This window comes from Electrophorus electricus, unplaced genomic scaffold, assembly GCF_041902795.1.
Source record: "Electrophorus electricus isolate QZ-2024a unplaced genomic scaffold, ASM4190279v1 Scaffold53, whole genome shotgun sequence".
Taxonomy (NCBI): Eukaryota; Metazoa; Chordata; class Actinopteri; order Gymnotiformes; family Gymnotidae; genus Electrophorus; species Electrophorus electricus.
This window is the reverse complement of record NW_027658771.1, coordinates 514771-534370: the sequence shown is the minus strand read 5'-3', so window position 1 is coordinate 534370 and position 19600 is coordinate 514771. Positions and strand designations below refer to the sequence as shown.

The following is a 19600-nucleotide window of genomic DNA, read 5'->3' as shown; positions in this document are numbered from 1 at the left end:
GAATGAATGTGGACTATAGGATGGGGGGTGTCACTGTTTGTGTGTGTGCGCGTGTGATTTAGACGGTTGAGAGAGTTGAGAGATAATGTCATAACAACGAACCAATTAAAATCAAAATTATTCACACTGTGTTGACAAGAGACACACACACAAACACACACTCACAAAGAGAGAGAGAGAGAGAGAGAGAGAGAGAGAGAGAGAGAAACAAAAAGAATCACAATCAGGGCTCACCAGATCTCTCAGAGTCTCTCTGACAGGCCCTAATCCAATCCACCAATTGAAAAACAGAAAGTAGCAGAGAGAATAGCAGTGTGGCAGTATATGAATGTGCCCCCAACAAATATATAATTCACACACACACACACACACATCTTTCACACTTACACATCCATACTCACATGTACACATGTATACACCATTGAACTACACACATCTATATTCACATGCACAAACAAACACCCCACACAAATGTTTGGTCTTTGTGCAAATTCACTTGGAGGTAGGCCAACATTCTAGATATAAAATATGTGACAATAAACATAGCCTCAGTACGTTTCATTTCATGCATTTACATCTTGATCCACACAAACACTTTCACACTCCTTTGCCTCACACTCACAAACACAAGAAACACTCGGGTGGCCTTCGGTAGCAGGAGGGATGTCAGTGCACAAAACACTGGCTTGAAATGTTTTTAACCCCCATTTCAATGAAGACCATCATACCTTGCAAGGTATAGCATTCTTTCACTCTCCTGGACAACCTCAGGCTGTTCCTGGAACCAGCAAAGCCAGTGGTTTTGGCCTCTGTCTGAAGCACAAAGGGGGTATGCAGGAGGCGTAGCGGAGCATGTCAGGAGGGTGGGCAGAGCCCTCTCCCAGCAGTGGCAGAGGAGAAAGGGCACATGGAGCACAGTGGCTACGGTTGACACCTGCAGGAGGCGACATGTGGGCAGGGCCAGTATGAGCCCACTTGGACCCATCTGCCACCACAGAAAACTCACCTGCTGTGTGTGTGTGTGTGTGTGTGTGTGTGTGTGTGTGCGTGTGTGGGTGTAGATTTGTTGACATTGTTCATGAGTCAGTGAATCATGTTTTTGGTGGATATCATGTTTTCAGCTCACAAATATTATAAATAATAATACAGGTAATAAAACAGGGAAGAAAGTAGATGTTAGCCGGTGCAGCATTTACTTAATTCATTATTCATCTTTAATGTTAGTGTGTAACTCTCATATTGTAGTCTCCTGAAAGACAGACAGAGGCAAATATAGGCAAAGATAGCATTCAACTGTTATTCAGGGATATCCCACCATTGGGAGTGGACGATTAGGGGTGCTGGAGTAGGATGGTATTTGTAGTACATTCCTGTTGTAGGCCTTCCTATAGTGTTTAACTGATTTCCATAACTGAAATACATTATAATGTTTAAAAGTTTAGAAACGTGAGCATAATACTCCAGAAGATGTAGCGTCCTGGTGTGTGAATGAGTAGTAATCTTTCTGAAACAATAAGTTTGATTTAATTCTCGTTTTCATTTCCTTGTGGATTGTATTATTATTTTTGAAACATTTGATTCAAAATTAAGAAATAGTGCAAAAATGTGAAAAGGCACTACAGGATGCATCTTGAATAAACGAAAACCTCGACCAGATGTTGTAAACTTAGAACAGTAATTATGTTCTAAGAATGTTGATAAAAAAGAACAGGAATTTACAATATATACATTTGCCTGCATAGTATCCCAAGTGTTCCATCGACTGCACTCTTCTGGATGAGGATCTCGGATGTTGTTCCTGGGATCTGCTGGAGCCACTCTCCCAGTTTGATGGTCATCGTCCCTAAACCCCTGGTGCTCTGATTGCTACCAGAGCCAGTGTTTCCTCTTCTTTTAGCGTCTCATGTTCCTTGTTGCTGATGTTGCTATCTCTTGCGATTGCTACATCCGTCACTATGACTCTTTTCTGCTGTTTATCCATCACTATTATGTCTGGTGGTTTAGCTATTACCATCTTTTAAACAATTTTCTGGTATACGATGTCTTATCAAAGATAACCCATCCACACTCTAAGAGCATCCACACCATCACCAATCAAATTCTTCGTTTGAGCATCTGTCACTACTACACAGACATACACAGAGACAGAGCGAGAGAGAAGAAGGATGAAAGTGAACAGAGCAACAAATGAAAAGAACCAAACACCATCAATTCTTACCTACCTCAACCCTCTCAGTTTACAGAACAAGCAAATGTGAGAACTGTGACTCACCATTCCCCCCCACCACCTGGAGCTCAGGATACTTCTGTTTAATGTAGTTAATCATGCTGATCTGAAACACTGAGTTTCCCTGAGATGAGTCCTAAAACAATAGACACAGCCTTCAGAAAAAATTCACTATGTCCAATCACAGTCCTGTGTTACACAGCCTCATAGCAAAAATAGTTTGTCATTTGATTCAGGCACCATACTCAGGATGGAGACTAATCCCACTCCCTTTAGGACCTTAAGACCTACCTGCACCACCACGTCCACTCCTGCCTGCACGAGCAGGTCCAGCCGGTACTTGTCATCCTCACGGGTAACGATGGCAGCGCCACACAGCAGCTGTTTGCGGGAGTCTTTAGAGGCCAGAGGGTAGTCTCTGTTCTTCTTCAGATCAGTGCGAGCAATTATAGCCACCAGCTCATCACTGTCGTTCACAATGGGCAGTTTACCTGCAATCAACAAGCGTCCCCACGACCGACCCGTTACTCAGAGAAGAAGTGGAGAAGTGAAAATAACCTTTCAAAGTCCTTTAGAAGCAGTTTCACTTCTCAAGCTGAAAAGATGAAGAATCAGACCTTTTTTTGCTGCACTGCAGGATGTCATTGGCCTCTTTGAGTGTAACACCTGCTGGTGCAACCACTAAATCTTCCCTCTTTGTCATTGCCTGGCAAATATCACAAATAAATCACAAAAAGATGTGAGTTTAAAGAATGTGATTTTACACACACACAAACACACACACACACACACACACACACACACACACACACACACATATATATACACATTTTTTATTTTTATATATATATATATATATATTGCCCTCTTTCACACACTGACACAGAAATATCACAATTTCATGATAGTTCTATTCCACCTATATTTTTAAGCATTGTATGTCATATGTGATTCATTTGTGTTTTTAAAAACCTTTTGTATATTGTATGTACAATCAAAGATGAATCACAAACCTCCTCCAACAGCCGGTCATAGTCCTTCTCTGAGAGGAAGTCAATGTCTCGTGACGTCACGATTCCCACAAGCTTGCTGCCCATCTTGCCGGTTTCGGTGACAGGGATTCCAGAGAAGCCGTGTCGCACCTTGGCCTCAAACACATCTCCGACCGTGTGCTGTGGACTCATCACCACCGGATCCGTGATGAAGCCCTGCTCGAATTTCTGCCATGACACCATATATTGCTCTGCTGATGAGAGGCCTCAGGGAAGCTTGTGTGTAAATCTGCATGTTCAACGTGTTGTTCATTATATTCCTATTAAGACAATTCACTGAAAGTTTGACACCTTAACTTTCCGGACTTCATTTGCTTGGAACTCTGGGGTGCAATTGTGATGGATGATCCCAATACCGCCCATGAGCTGTAATACAAAATCACAGAAAGCTAAATGGAAAAGCAACAGGACTTCATGGTTTTGAGTGTGTGGGGGATACTCACAGCCATAGCGATGGCCATGGAGGATTCAGTCACAGTACCCATGGGGGAGGAAATAAGCGGCGTCTTCAGGGTTATCTTCCGGGTCAGAGCAGAGGTCAGATCCTGAATGACAGACGCAAATGGTAACAGAAAGGAACCAATGTTCTACAGAACAATTATCTTTGTTTATGTTCATGCTTGTATTTTCATACAGACTATGCATTGCACAAAGATAAGAACAGTTTGGGGTGTTACTTTGGAAAGCTTTCATATATGCACACATCTCTGTCCCATTATTAATTTGACTTCAAGTGACTTGGATGTGCTCATTCAAAGCACAAATATTGCTGTTTTTATAAGCAGGGCATCAGTTTAACCTCCCTGTGGTAAGACAGACAAAAACATCCTACGTTCTCTCCCACATTCCAGCACACACACACACACAAAATGTAACACCAAATTTAAATACCACAATATTTACTATCCCATATCCATTACACATGGGAATTTTGGTTCGCTCCTCCCTCACACTGTCATACACACACACACACACACCCCCCTCAGCCTCTCTGCCTGTGACAACACACCCTATGCACCTGGGATGCCAACACCACCTATTTTGCACATCTTATTTGTACTCCTTCATCCCTCTCTTACACTATGCCACACTCCACCCTCTGTTGTAGTCGTGTTCGCACTACATGGCAACTGACTCAGCTCCTCCATCTCACTGAAGGTAGAGGAGACCGCCAGCTCCCTAATTAATTAGGAAGATCCCGCCCCCTTCACTAAATCATTACTAGATGTGCTGTATTTACTGAAACACACACACTGGTAAGCCCTTATGGGGCATGTCAGGAAACCTGCTGAGCTGTTTTGGTGCATTTTGCAAAAGAACTCACCACTTCATCTGAGGTAAAGTCAATGAAGCCAGGCAGGATCAGAAAATCACTGAATCAAAGACCACAGAACAAACAAACAAAGAAAAACAAGCCAAATAAAAAAATATATACCAATTAGTTCACTGAGACATACATGCTACACTCTCACATTCTCATATCAGTTAGTGCATCATATACCAAATGACCGTGGGGAGTTCCACACACCCATGCTGATAGAACGAGGAGACATGACTGATGATTGCTCCCATAGCCACCTGCGACTAGCAGAAGCTCGGACACTTTGTGTGCATACATGTGAGGTCAATTTCAACTTCAAACTTCATGTCCCAGTAGCATGAATTGAACATACCTGCTTGATTTGCAGAGTTGAGCGCATATTCTGGAGTATGGAATAAGTTAATCTACCTAAGAGTATGTTGTCCAATGATGTCGTGTTAATGTTCTTAAGCTGGCGTCATGTCACAGCCTATCCATTAAAGTGGCATTAATGTCCCACCACTGCTTGAGAGGACACGGGAGACAGAGAGGCAGCCAAAGGAAGCCTAACTGTAAACAAAATAGAGCAGCGTATGCGAACATCCGTGTGTGAGAGAGAGAGCATCCCAGCAGTACGACAATCATAAGGCCACAGTTGAGAGTGTCCTCTAGTGTGGGATCTAGTGCAGATAAAGCCTCCATTACAGAGATTAAAGATGGCGGCCTAGTGGGCAGAAATAGACAGAGACCTCTTCTCAGCTAGATAGTGCCTAGGGATACATCTTCACATCTTTGATAACATCATCAAAGAAAGCTCTTTGCACTGCCCTACTTGAAAAGCAGAACAAGAGAGGTCATGATCTCCAATTCTGTCTATAGAAATCTATAGAGGCATTACTCATTATGTCATGACCCTGTTATCTATTAGAAACCCACAATTTATCTGAATTAATTATTCATAAATAAATTGTCAGCTTCATGTTCATTCAGATTTCAGTGGAGATCAGCAGGGGTCTATTACTGTGTATTATTATTCATAACACTGTGCCTGCAAACTGTGTGAACAGACACACACAGGTTATTTTCCAGTCCCTGAGTGCTTTTGTGGCACTGCTTGACAGTTGGTGGAGTGTTCCCTAAAAGAGCCTCTGAGCATGATGGATTCGGTAGTAGGAGTTTAGTGAGCAGAGAGGACGAAGACTTACGAGTGCAGGCCATGAACACCCCCCTCCACCTGAGCAGACATGGTCCTCTTCTCAAACTTCAGATCTCCAGGGTACATCATAGAGCTACACTCAACATAGAAAACGACAATACACACAAGCATTCACTCACACACAGCTTCCTCTCTTCCATTTTCTGCTGAAATTCCAAAGAACCCTTGATGCTATAAAAGATAAGAAAGACCATAAATAGAAATGTGTTTGTAGACAAAATATATCCTAGCATTTGTTCTGATGTTTTTCAGTGTACATGAAAAGGGAAATAGAATCATCTTAACTCACATCTTGTTTTTTCGGTAGATGAGTACTGCTGTTGAGCCTTCTTACACTGACAATGGTTTTATTTAAGCCCTATTTAGTAATTACACAACACTGAAAACATCACAGTAAAACAGCAGTATGACCAGCACTTAAGAGTAAATACCTGAGTGCTTTTCACTTGGCTTAGAAGATTTTAAAGCATGCATTAATGCTACATAAGACCATATTGGGGTATTTGAGAAAATCAACAGCGAAGCTAAAGGTCCAGAGATTATAAAGGTTACCATGAAAGTGATGCACATAATATGGGTTTTCCAAGAAACTAGTAAACCCAGCTGACATTTGCTAGACAGCAAACATTGGAGGTGTCTAGTGGACAGGAAATATCTACAATAAACCTTTTATATTTGTTTATCAGGGAGTGTGTATTCTCACAACAGTTCTGAGGAAAATTGCAAATAAATGAAAATCCAGGAAGTTGCCAACAAATTTGATTCTTTTCACTAAACAATGGTTTCTCAATTGCATGCATCTGCGTGCACAAGGAAAACAACTCCTAAATAGAAATAGCATTATCACATTAAATGATTGAAGGTATATGATCACAGGAAACAAAAGAAAGTCTGATTACCTTTAAACTAGGTTTGAATCCTTCAAGCAGACAACCTCAGAGCAATGGAAAACTGAGCCAAAAGCAAAAACTTTGGCCAAGTGGGAAAAGGCCATCCATAATTACAATTTTTTTCCATTACACTAGCATAATGTTCTTAGTGGTTGCAGCCTATTCTGGTAACACCCTCATAGTTTTAGCAGGACAAACATTATAGAAGTATGGATAGACTTGCTTGGTGAATGTTTGTCTGAAAGTGTGCACGTATCTGTTGTTGAGAGGATCAAAGAAGGAGATCAGACCACTGTCCCAGTCCAGGAGCACTCTGATCTGCTGGAGAGTCTGCTTCATGGCAAGAGGCATCAGCCTCTCGTCTGACACTCCTATCCCATATTTACCCTTGTACTAACCCACTTGCCACAAGCCATGCTTTATGAGGTCCTCACAGACTCACAGAAAAAAAAGTGATACAGCCTATTAAAGAACGTCACATTTAAGTTACACGCTTTTTTTCTGTACTCGCACTTCCTCCAAATGTCTCATAGAATCAAATCATTTTCAACTTGCCATGAAGTGGATACAAATCAACAGAACGGCATAAAGAGAAACCACAACAACAAATGAATAAACAAAACAAGACTTTCCATGTTCAAATTGACATCTTTATTAGTTGGTAGTTGTTTAGTTGTTTTTATTTTTTGCTTTCTGCGGAATATGTAAGCACCTGTTTCCACTGAAATATAAACCACTAAACAGAACTAAAGTGCTAAAAGACATATGTGGAAAAGGAAAACATTACACAATCAAAAACAACCATATTTTGTGCATCTTAATAATTAATTAAATTTCAGTTCTAATTCAATGATTACATCCAACACATTCAATGATTACATCCAACCAAGACATACAGGTTTTGCCTGTTAGAACACAGGGGAATCTTTTTAGCAATATATATTGCTGACTGAACTGACTGGCATCTATTTAGTGCAAATATCATGGTCATTCCATAGAAAACTACAATAAACACAAGCTGCAGTACAAGATCTCATCATGCATCTTACTGAGATGTAATCTGATCTCCATGTACTGTTCAGAGGAACTCAAAGTCTTTGTCCAGCTCTTTGAAATTAAAATATTAAGTCACAAATAATGATTCCTATGAACATTAAACATATGTAACAAATGTGTCTTTTATTTGAATATATAGTGTTCTAGAGTTAAGGCACTCTCAGTAGAAGTATTCTCTCATAATGAATGAGACTACTGTTTGCGAAGGCAGGAAAGCCTCTCTCAGTGAGCTTGAAGGTGAATATGTGGACATGTGTATGACATAGAAGCCCATGCTCTGTGTCAGGCCTGTATTGCTATGACCCTCTGTGGAGGCTCTACTTCACAATGAAGGGGATTAGCGCTTTTGCCCAGTACCCACTGGAGAAGGTCCTCTCCAAGAGCAGCTCCCTTCTCTGGGCTCCACACCCACACATACACACACACACACACACACACACACGCACAGGGCCCACATCACACATGCACATATACACCAGTGACCCAGCAGAGTCCCTGATTGAAAGCCCACAAAGCCCAGAAGAAGCTTATAGGAGCAAAAGCTTCTAAGTAAGCAGGAAGAAGCTGCTGAATAGGACAAACACCACCTCTGCTCAGCATATCTGATTGGGGGAAATTTGTGTGAGTTCCTCAGAAGCAACATTTAAAAAAAATAACAGGCACATTGAAAGGAGAAACAGTAATTTCCATAAACTGTAAGAAACAGGTAAACTGGGGTTGGCAAGAGAAGAGGTTAAGAAAGGTCTGCTTGTGTGTGCACATGTGTGCATGCATACCAGCTTGTTCAATATTATTTTTCATTTTTATCACATACTGAAAGTTGCCTAGGTGCTCTGCTACATCAGTCACCATTCCAGAGGCCTTGATCCTGAAAGAACATGCAGGAATGGATGTTGGCAGATTCCATGTGCTGAATGTACACATAGAATTAACAGATACAGAATATATCCTCCTACAAGAGAGGTTTATTGGTAGCTACAAATACATAAAACAGTTTAGTCAAAGTGCTTCCAAAAAAGATCTTATAGCAACTTTAATGATAAAGCATACCAGACTTCACAAGTATTTTTGTTGCATAATTATCTCTGACTCACCCACTAGAGGGCACAACATCCCTATTTAGTCATTTAGTGGTAGTGAATGGCCTGGGCCAATTAAAATTAGACTAACCTTAGCCTTCTATGTTTTATTAAGTTATCCTCTCTTCATTATGTTACACCTACATGATTCAATTATTTCTCCAATTCCCACAATGCCTTAGACTCAACCGTCACACTAATCCTTTAAGGTAGAAGTTCTCCTATTGATTAGTTGTCAGCCTTAGTCAGCTTTATGATTGTATAAGAGACATTAAATTTAAATTATTCAATTGTTTAGTTATTGCAATTAATTTGTTTAAAAAATGTTACAATGGTGTAATAGTCAGCAAATATATCTATGTGTAAGGATATAGGCATGCAAATTTTGATACAAGGTTTCTTATTTATGCATTTTTGATGATGATTATACTACTGCAGCGCTTTGTGATGCTAATTAGACTACTGAAGTGCTGTGTGATGCCAGCTAGACTACTGCAGAACTGTGTGATGCTGATTAGGCTAATACAGTGCTGTGCGATGTTGATTGGACTGCTGCAGTGTTGTTCTTTATGGGCTTCCTGTCTGTGGGTTAAAGAAGCTGCAGAACATTCAGAAAATGGCTGCTGGAGTTCTTACACACACCAGCTTAAGGGAACATATAACTACTACACTCAAACATTTACACTGGGTTCCTGTTCATGGCTGTGTGCAGTACAAAATCCTTCTCTTGGTTTTTGCCCTCATGGTCTGACCTGTCCATCCCTTTCTGGTGTTCCTCATATGTCTTTTCCTTCACTCTGTCTCCATCCCTCTGACACTCATCTGCTCTCTGTCGCTCACGTCACACTCTGCACTATTGGCGTTTCTGGAGCTGCAGACCCAAGGCTTCTTCCTCCAGCTGCTCATTTACAAGAATTTCATAACTCATCTCTTTGTCTGAGATCATTTCAACCTTTAATTGGTTACTATAGTATGCACTTGCATCAATATTATGTCTATTTTTTTTAACCAGTTTTACTCCCTCCTGTTATCTTATTTATATATTTGAAGCTTCTTTATATTTTATTTGACCTTTTTTATATTGTATGATCTTGTAAAGTGCCATTGGGTAACAAGAAATGCACGTAATTTCTTAATTAGAATAAAATTCTTCTTCTTCTTCTTCTTCTTCTTCTTCTTCTTATTATTATTATTATTATTATCAAACAGTGTATTGATCATCCTTTCAAAGGTTGCTGGTGTTACTTTTGGGCTATTATTATCAAATTTAGAATGGTGCGTTTTGCCTGGAATTAGTTTCTTTTGTATTGAGCAACCTAATGGAAAAAGTTGTTCTTGAGCAGATAATCTACTATTTTTCACTTAATGAATCGTTGATTTCAAGCATGCCTATAAAGCAGATCATTCTACGTGCACAGCACTGACAAAAATGATCGACAAGATATTTTTACAAGAAAATGATGGTCGGAATCGTATTACTTGACTTTACTGTGGCATTTGTTATTAACAAAACAAAGTATATATGGGTTTAGTCTATGGTAAAACAGCAGTTTCTCCTCCCCTAGATGCTTTCATTGTGGTGTTTCCCAGGGGAGCTGTCAGGAAAGAGCTGTCTAAGTTCTGGTTAGCTGAGAATGAATCTGCAAGCCTCACACTGCCCTGTCAGTAAGGAGAGCGAGCATGCCTCTCTCATGGCTCAGAGCTCAGGAGAGGCTGGCCTGCGGTCTAATGGGCGTCTTTAGGAATATCTGTGATAGTAAACACAATATAAATTATGCGAGAGCTCAACATAGTCACACTGCCAGGCAGGTTAGTTAAACCAAAACCCAAAACAGGTGCAGCGTGCAGATCTGTATTGTCTTGGTCACCACAGTATGGAACAAGTTACCAACTATGATCATGGGAGTACACAGTTTTGTTGGTGGAGCCCAGGAAGAGCAGCTGCTACCTCAGCTAATGGGGATCCAAATAAAGACACGAAAAACAAAGACATTTCAGTAGTTATAGGAAGTAAAGCTGTTCTGTAGAATTCAGAATTACAACTCAGACTGCATATTTTTGCAGGACACAGTTATATTGTTTTGCTGACAAATATGAAAGGATGATATCAAAGTTGTTGTTTTGGAGCAGAACAGCATCTAGTCTGGTAGGCTACTACTTCAACTACTCACTTCTTCAAGAGGTATCCACAGTACTTCAGGTACAAACCGTTCTATTCTATCCTCTACAGATTTCTGTGAGTTTATGTTTGCATAATATGAATTTCTGTTTACATTCATCAACTTTTTTTATGAAATATACTGTATAGTGAATTTGCTGAAGTCTACACCATAATGAAGTTTATGAAAAACAATGTTTATGAAAAAAAAGCATTTAAATGCTCATCAATCAAAGAGTATTAATTTTGTAAAATTGTTGGGTAGTTAAAATAGTATTATTTTCTGCTTTCTACTAATTTTACTTCACTTGTTGTGAAGGAAAAAAAAACTACTAAGCAATCACATGTAACTTATGATGTGTTCTAATCTGAAATTGTTTAGTGGATGAAACACTGCAGGTGCTGTTGTTGTTAGTGCTAACTGCTTTATGGTACAGAAATAATAAATGCTGAATCTCCTGATTGTCTTATTATCGCAAATTTTCTGTCTTACTCTATTTGAGGGAAAACAATGGCGCTGTCAAAGCTCAACCAAGCTACTAAGAGTTTCACCAAAGCACAGGATTACAGAAATGACATCATGCTGCTGATGCAGCCCTATGCTAACTGGGAGCAGTATCTATTGCCGGCACCCGTCTCCATCGATTTACTGGCTCAGCTGGTACGCATTTCTGCTGCAGATGACTTCTCCATCAATAAAAATCCACCAAAAGACGGGTTCAAATTCATCAGATACCCCAATTCTTTTAGGGCCTGCCTCTTTCAAGTATGTAATGGTTGCTGGCAAGCCTTTAATGTTGCTCACAAGAACATGGACCAAATTCGTATGTACACCGGACAGGTTCCAGAGTACATCAAAAACTCAGTTGGGCTCATAATACAGGAGGATGATGGTCTTGTCCAAGCCTTCTTACCAGCTGAGCTTCAGAACATTGCGCACATATCATCAGAATGCTTAAACCTGGCCATCATGACTGAGAAACAATTCTCAGATATCATCAAGCTGATGCAAGAACTGGTGGAGGCTTTGGTGAATGCAAGACAGAGTCATGATGAGGAGATGGAAGAAATCAAGAAAAACATTGAGATAGCAAAGATTAAACGGGCTGAAGCTAAGGAGGCAAGCGACAGGGCCGAGGCTGCTTTCAATCTGGCTAATGAAAGATTAACTGAGGACAGAAGGGCCTACCAGCAAGCAATGAAAGATTTGCCAAGTGGATGGGGCCTTTTTGGCCTGAAGCTAATATCAAGTATGTCAGAGCAAGCAATATCAATAGCCTGTGCGTTTGCAACAGAATTTCTTCCAGGACAAATTATCCAAACCTATCTCCAAGCGGACACTATTACACCAAAAGCCATAACACATGTGATCAAAAACTGAAAAGGCACTCCTGAAAGCCACAGAAACATGGCCACTGGAATGAAGAGTAACGTGGATGAAATGTTGGCAACAAGTAACATATTTTCTAAATCTATAACATTTCTACTAGTGGTTGAGAAAATGGAAGAACTTTGCAAAGGTAAGGAAATAAATTGGCCTGAGGTGTATGATCAGGAGAAGCAAACGGTAAAGTCTGATTACTTGGTGGGACTATTTCAGCAAGTCAGCAGAGATATACAGCAAGAAGCTGAATGCCCGATTAAATCCGAGGCACTAGGCATCTGTGACAAGGGTATCTCCACTTTAACAGAGCTAGGTAAATATGCTCCAGAGGGGAAATGTGATGATGCCAAAACAGAGGAGCTTATTAAAGCCATTGACGAACTGAATGTAAGGGCCATGGCCTTTTATTCCAAAAGCAAGTCTTTTACAAATCAGCCATCTTTCTTGACAGCACCCCCCAAGTCAAGTCAACAGCAAATCTATGACTCAGCAAATACAGATGTGGTCCAGATGCACTTAAGACAATCTCATCTACGTCTACAAATGGCTGAAACCCAGCTAAAAATTGCAAATGAACGGAACGAGAAGACTATGGACAACTTGGATCAGAAGAAAAAAGCTCTTGCTGAAATTGTGAGTGAGCTGAAACATTATAATCTCAAGGAGATCGACTTCAACAAGAGAATTGTGGTGCTAGCGAAAGGCCTGGAAATCATGGGGCAGGTGAAAGAACAGTGGGAGAGACTGGTGCACTTCTTTCAGATCATTTCAAACATTGTTAAGACCACTCTTAGTGAAAATCTTAAACATTTTAAACAGACTGTTGAAATAGCTGTAGAGAACAACTACACCTACAGCATGTTTGTCAAAGACAAAATCTACACTAATGCTCTGAATGCTTCTGCCTACGCCTATTTGGTTAACATGATGTCTACCACTTACACTGAGGTGTCTGTCCAGTACCTGATGAACAATGTCAGTACTCTGGGAAGACTGATGACCATGGATCCAAACTCACCTCAGTTCCTTGCAGAGATTGACAAGTTAGGGAAGGAATGCGAATCTGCCCAAAATGGTATCAACAGCCTTGCAGCAAGAAACAGGAAGGAGTTTTACAACAGATGCGAGGAAAGAATAACTCAAATCAAGACAATCCTTACCGCAGCACTGGCCCCACTGAGTGAAAAGGACAATCTCAATCTGAAGAAGGCAATAGATGCAATGAAGGAACCAATTCAGAAGGTGGAGGAAGACAAACCAGCAACTGAGATGAAGGCTATAACTGAGGATGATGCTGACCAATATGCATAACTTCATAATTGTGCATTTAATAGTGCATTTTCCTATACTTTTCTTTTCTTTTTTCTGTCATTTTAATGTAGTATGTATACAGTATTACATTTGACAAAAACATGATTAGAAGGTTTGACCTAATTCCTGTCTGTTAATTTATTCTGAATAATCAATTTTGTTCTTTTGATTAAATTACTGCAGCATCATACTGTCTCGTATTGTTTTTCTTTGTGATTCAAAGAACTTTAAAATCCAAGAGGTAATATGTATGCCAAACAAACAAACAAAAAAACATTTCAGATTGCAGAGTAGCTATTACTAATTATTAGCTATTGCTCATCTCTTTTTCAGTAGAAAAAAGAAATTGGAGTTTAGATTTACTAAAGTGTAATGAGTGAACTAAAGCCATTAGATTTTAGTAAACTCACAATTCTTCACACATTAATTGTGTTGCACATTGAGTGTGAGTGCAGTGTGGTGAACAGAGGAATACAGGCTCAGTAAAGGAAGTAGCAGTTCTTAGCAGCTAGGGTGGTACTGATGGGCCCAACATCTTAGTAAAAACAAAGTCTGACACTTTACACAAAAAAGAAATCACAGACACTATGATTTCATTATTTCAAAACATTAGCTATAATGAATCATTTTAGTGAATTATTATGATTATGAATTATGACTGCTCAAGTAAGGACATCCATGTATGCAAACAAAGCCATTATAATAAACACTCTCTCTCTCTCTCTCTCTCTCTCTCTCTCTCTCTCTCTCTCTCTCTCTATATATATATATATATATATATATATATATATATATATATATACAGTGCATCCAGAAAGTATTCACAGTGCTTCACTTTTTCCACATTTTGTTATGTTTCAGCCTTATTCCAAATTGGATTAAATTATTTTTTCCCCCTCAAAATTCTACACACAATACCCCATAATGACAAAGTAAAAAAAGTTTGTTTGGAATTGTAACAAATTTATTAAAAATAAAAAAAACAAAAAAATCACATGCACATAAGTATTCACAGCCTTTACCATGACACTCAAAATTGAGCTCAGGTGCATCTTGTTTCCACTGATCATCCTTCAGTTGTTTCAACAACTTGATTGGAGTCCACCTGTGGTAAATCCAGTTGATTGGACATGCTTTGTAAAGGCACACACCTGTCTATATAAGGTCCCATAGTTGACAGTACATGTCAGAGCACAAACCAAGCCATGAAGTCCAAGGAATTGTTTGTAGACCACTGAGACAGGAATGTATTGAGGCACAGATCGGGGGAAGGGTACAGAAAAATTTCTGCAGCATTGAAGGTCCCAATGAGCACAGTGGCTTCCATCATCCATAAATGGAAGAAGTTTGGAACCACCAGGACTCTTCCTAGAGCTGGCCGCCCAGCCAATCTGAGTGATCGGGGTAGAAGGGCCTTAGTCAGGGAGGTGACCAAGAACCCAAGGGTCACTCTGACAGAGCTTTAGCATTGCTCTGTGGAGAGAGGAGAACCTTCCAGAAGGACAACCATTCCTGCAGCACTCCACCAATCAGGCCTGTATGGTAGAGTGGCCAGACGGAAGCCACTCCTCAGTAAAAGGCATAAGACAGCCTGCTTGGAGTTTGCCAAAAGGCACCTGAAGGACTCTCAGACCATGAGAAACAAAATTCTCTGGTCTGATGAAACAAAGATTCAACTCTTTGGCCTGAATGCCAAGCGTCATGTCTGGAGGAAACCAGGCACCGCTCAGCACCTGGCCAATACCATCCCTACAGTGAAGCATGCTGGTGGCAGCATCATGCTGTGGGGTTGTTTTTTGGCAGCAGGAACTGGGAGACTAGTCAGGGAAAGATGAATGCAGCAACATACAGAGACATCCTTGAAGAAAACCTGCTCCAGAGTGCTCTGGACCAGGGTGAAGGTTCACCCAACAGTACAATGGCCCTAACCACACAACTAAGATAATAAAGGACTGGCTTCAGGACAACTCTGTGAATGTTCTTGAGTGGCCTAGCCAGAGCCCAGACTTGAACCCAACTGAACATCTCTGGAGAGATCTGAAAATGGTTGTACCCCGGCGCGCCCCATCCAACCTGATGGAGCTTGAGAGGTTCTACAAAGAAAAATGGGAGAAACTGCCCAAAAATATGTGTGCCAAGCTTGTAGCATCATACTCAAAAAGATTTGAGGCTGTAATTGCTGCCCAAGGTGCTTCAACCAAGTATTGAGCAAAGGCTATGAATACTTATGTACATGTGATTTTTGTTTTTTTTATTTTTAATAAAGTTGCAAAAACTCCAAACAAAGATTTTTTCACTTTGTCATAATGGGGTATTGTGTGTAGGAGTTTGAGGGGAATTATTTTTTTTTTAATCCAATTTGGAATAAGGCTGTAACATAACATAAAATATGGAAAAAGTGAAGCGCTGTGTGTGTGTGTATATATATAAATATTTGTCATTTCACTTTTCTTGGGGATTAATTAGTCCAGAGGCCTATAAGAGCTTGTCAAGGAAAAAACGTGTGTATGGGTGCATGCATGTATATGTATATGTATATTAGGAACCAAGCATTAAACCATTAAGCTGCAATAAAACTGAGACACAATTGTCTTGGAGAAAAGAAAAACCATGTTCAGTTAGCACAGGCTGTATCAAAAGCCATAGAACCAGAGGACATTAAAATCATAATTCTCACCTTGCATAATCTCTCATGATTCAACTGTATATGTAAACAGATATGCATTGGTGTGTTGTAAGGTGTTCTGCCATTATCTGATGATATGTTTGCAGAAAGTGTGTTACATCTCTAGAGAGACAATTGCCTCCTGGCCTCTTTTTGGTGGAGAATGGAAAAAGATACACATATACACAGACCCGCGCACGCATGCACACACACACACGCACGCAGCATTAGTTTAGCTGCAGATGCAGTTACTGCATCAACACTTCTAACGTGACTGCCATGTGGCCTCTGCAAGTCCAACCCTCATCAACATGTGCTTCATGTATCTGGATCTCTTTTTATCTCATTCTTATTTTTTATGTCATTCTTTCTCTTTCTCTCTTATCCCTATAGGCTCTATTTGCTTTCTGCTAGCAAACAAGAGGTTAAAAAGACTATAAGAACCATCTCATGTACAAACAGTGGAGGGGGGGGTTGAGGTGTGAGTGTGTATGCATTCGTGTCTGTATTTGCCAGTGCCTTTGCCTTGCAGAGCTTGAAATGAGTTCAGAGGCAGTCTGGAGGTGAGACTGATCTCTTCCTTCCTTCTTTCTTCCTCTCTCCTTCTCCCTCTTTCTCTCTTGTTCATTGCCCTGGTTTTAGGAGTGTGATGCGATGGATTTGGGAGCGGAAAAGTACACAAGCGGATGTATGGGCTTCTGCTGCCCCTCCTCTCCACCCGAGAAGCCGATCCATGTCCTATCACCATTCCTGTGAGAGTGTGCATGAAGGGGAGAGAGAAGGAGGGGAGCCAGTGCTTGTGTGTGTGTTTGTGTGTGTGTGTGTGTGTTTGTGTGCATACGCGCATGTGTGCATGTCCCAGCACCCATTCTGAGGGGAGGAGGGAGCTTTAACTGGCCGTTGGATGTCACAGAAGCAGGAGTGTGTGAGAGAGCGCAGACAGAACAGCCGGGGGTCCTGACGGAAGAGGGAAAGACTGTGCGGAACGACAAGACAAGGGGCTGGCACGTGGACCTTTCAGCCAGCGCTTGCAAGGCATTGGACAATAGGAGCAGGCTGCACTACAACTCTCTGCCTGGAGCCCAGAAGCTGGTGTTGCTTGAGTCTTGACTTTGCGTTTTCTGAACGTTACGGCGGAGAGCCACTGTGCTGGGGGTCTCGTGGGCATTGCCAGTGTGCTGGAGGTGCTGGGTGTTACCTGTGCAGTGCGTCTAAGGTTTGGGTGAGGGAGGGAGCAGCAGGGGAGCATGGCTATACAGCTGATGCCTGAATCCGCCATCTGCCTCCTTATGGTAAGTGAAGTGTTCGATCCCCTCCAAGACAGGAACACACACACACACACACACACACACACACACACACACACACCTATAGCAGTGACTGCCACACCCTAGGGACAAAGTCTTCATTGGTCTCTCTGGCTAGATTGCTCTATTGTATTTGATTATTGTTCTCTAACACTCCCACCCTCCCTCTCTACACTCTCCCTCACTCTCTCTCTCTCTACCCCTACACACAGCACTTTGACCACTTGTACCTCTGCAGTAGGACAGCAGAACTAATGCAGCATAGAGATCGTCTCTATACTTAACATTATAATAATAATCTGCAATGCTTGAGAAATGCAGACTGTGGAATGTGGATTTTAAATTGCAGGTCACCTTACCAAATTGTGGACTATTAAATAAAGTTTGTTTTATTATGCAGACTGTGTGTGTGTGTGTGTGTGTGTGTGTGTGTGTGTACACTGACTATTTCCCTTTGTTTGTTTTATCATTTTTATTTTCATTGCAAAATCTGATGTGTGTGTAGTCTTAAATAGCGTCTCATATGGAAGGTAAACACATACTTTCAGAGTTAGACTGATTTGACTGAAACACTAATCAATATCTTAACATTGTTTAACTGCAAAAGTGTATAAATGGTTTTGATAACCACTGAAAAGATATGGAATGATGAAATGTATGTAGGGCCATTCTAATGTACTACTGACCAATCATTCTCTGCCTCAGGAAGTGTCCTTAATCTCTTATCCAACTCTCTGAGAAAAGGAGAGCGATAGAGAGAAACAGACAAAGAAATATGTAAATGTGCAAAGTAAATGTGTGTATCTTGCTTATGGTCAAAGAAAGAAATCTAATAATTCTGTACTAGACAAATGTGTGACAGATTTACTTAGAGAAGTAAAATAGTTTGAGGAGTTCAGAGTTTTAATAGTGTTGCAGAAGAACAACAAAAACATTGCCTGAATTTCAGAATCCCAGAAAACAGGCACAGAAAATTTGAGAGCAGACTGCTAAATTCAACTAAACAATCCAAAAGAGCAGGGGGAGCAGTGCCAGTACCAGACAGCGATGGCGCAGGTCGGGACACTCTCTATGATGCTGTTGCAGACCAGATCAGGATGACGGACATGCTGTCCTTCTTCAGTCTCCTCAGGAAGCAGAGCTTTCTTCACTAAGGAAAAAGTGCTCAGGGACCATGAGAGATTGTTTGTGATTTTAAGAGAGTGTATGTTCTCACTCTTCACTGTATGTATTAGGGTGTGAGGCATTTGCATCCTTCTGTAGTCCACAGTCATCTCTTTTGTCTTTTTGACAACCAGAGAAAGGCATGTCTGGAGAGACTGTGACAAAGGCTTTGACTTCTTTAATTATTTCTGTATTGTTTTTCATGGTATAAATAAAATGTAAAAAGGCAAATCTAAAGCAAACATATGAATCTAAGTAATCTAATTAAGGCTAAAGTGAAAACAAAGCAAGCCCACAATCGTTTATTCTATTCTATTCTATTCTGTGTGATGACAATGGAATTGTCAACAAAACCAAAACTGTGATGTCATAATATCACTGACCATTGTCATAATAGCTATTCTTATAATCTGCTTGACAAAGGTAAAATTGGTCAGTCTGTTGACAGAAATGGGAGGTTGCAGCAGCAAAATGCAGTTCTGCTGCTCTCACAGAAGATCTTCGAAGAAGAAGAAAACGAAGATTTTGTTGGACAGGAACACACAAAAAGCAATGAGTAGATTGCAACAAGAACTACCTGACAGAGTAGATACGAAGGAAATTAGAAAACGACACTGTGTTAAAATTGGAAAATTTGAGGAGGAATGTAGTGGGAAGCAGTTGGAGGAGAAGCAGAAGGAGACAAAAAATGAACAGAGTGAAAGATGGCACCTGAAGAGTGAAAGAGAGGATCTAGAGAGTGAAAGACAACACCTGAAGGGTGAAAGAGAGAATCTTGAGAGTGAAAGACA

General features: G+C 40.6%; 1 long non-coding RNA gene across 2 annotated transcripts in view; it reads left to right on the top strand.

Moving 5' to 3' along the window:
• LOC145656170 (uncharacterized) overlaps positions 1-19600 on the top strand; it is a 541800-nt gene that overhangs the window by 42017 nt on the left and 480183 nt on the right. For both annotated transcript variants that reach the window (XR_014121865.1, XR_014121864.1), the window contains exon 4: positions 16981-17630. This is a non-coding gene — a long non-coding RNA (uncharacterized LOC145656170). The remainder of the gene's footprint in view (positions 1-16980; positions 17631-19600) is intronic.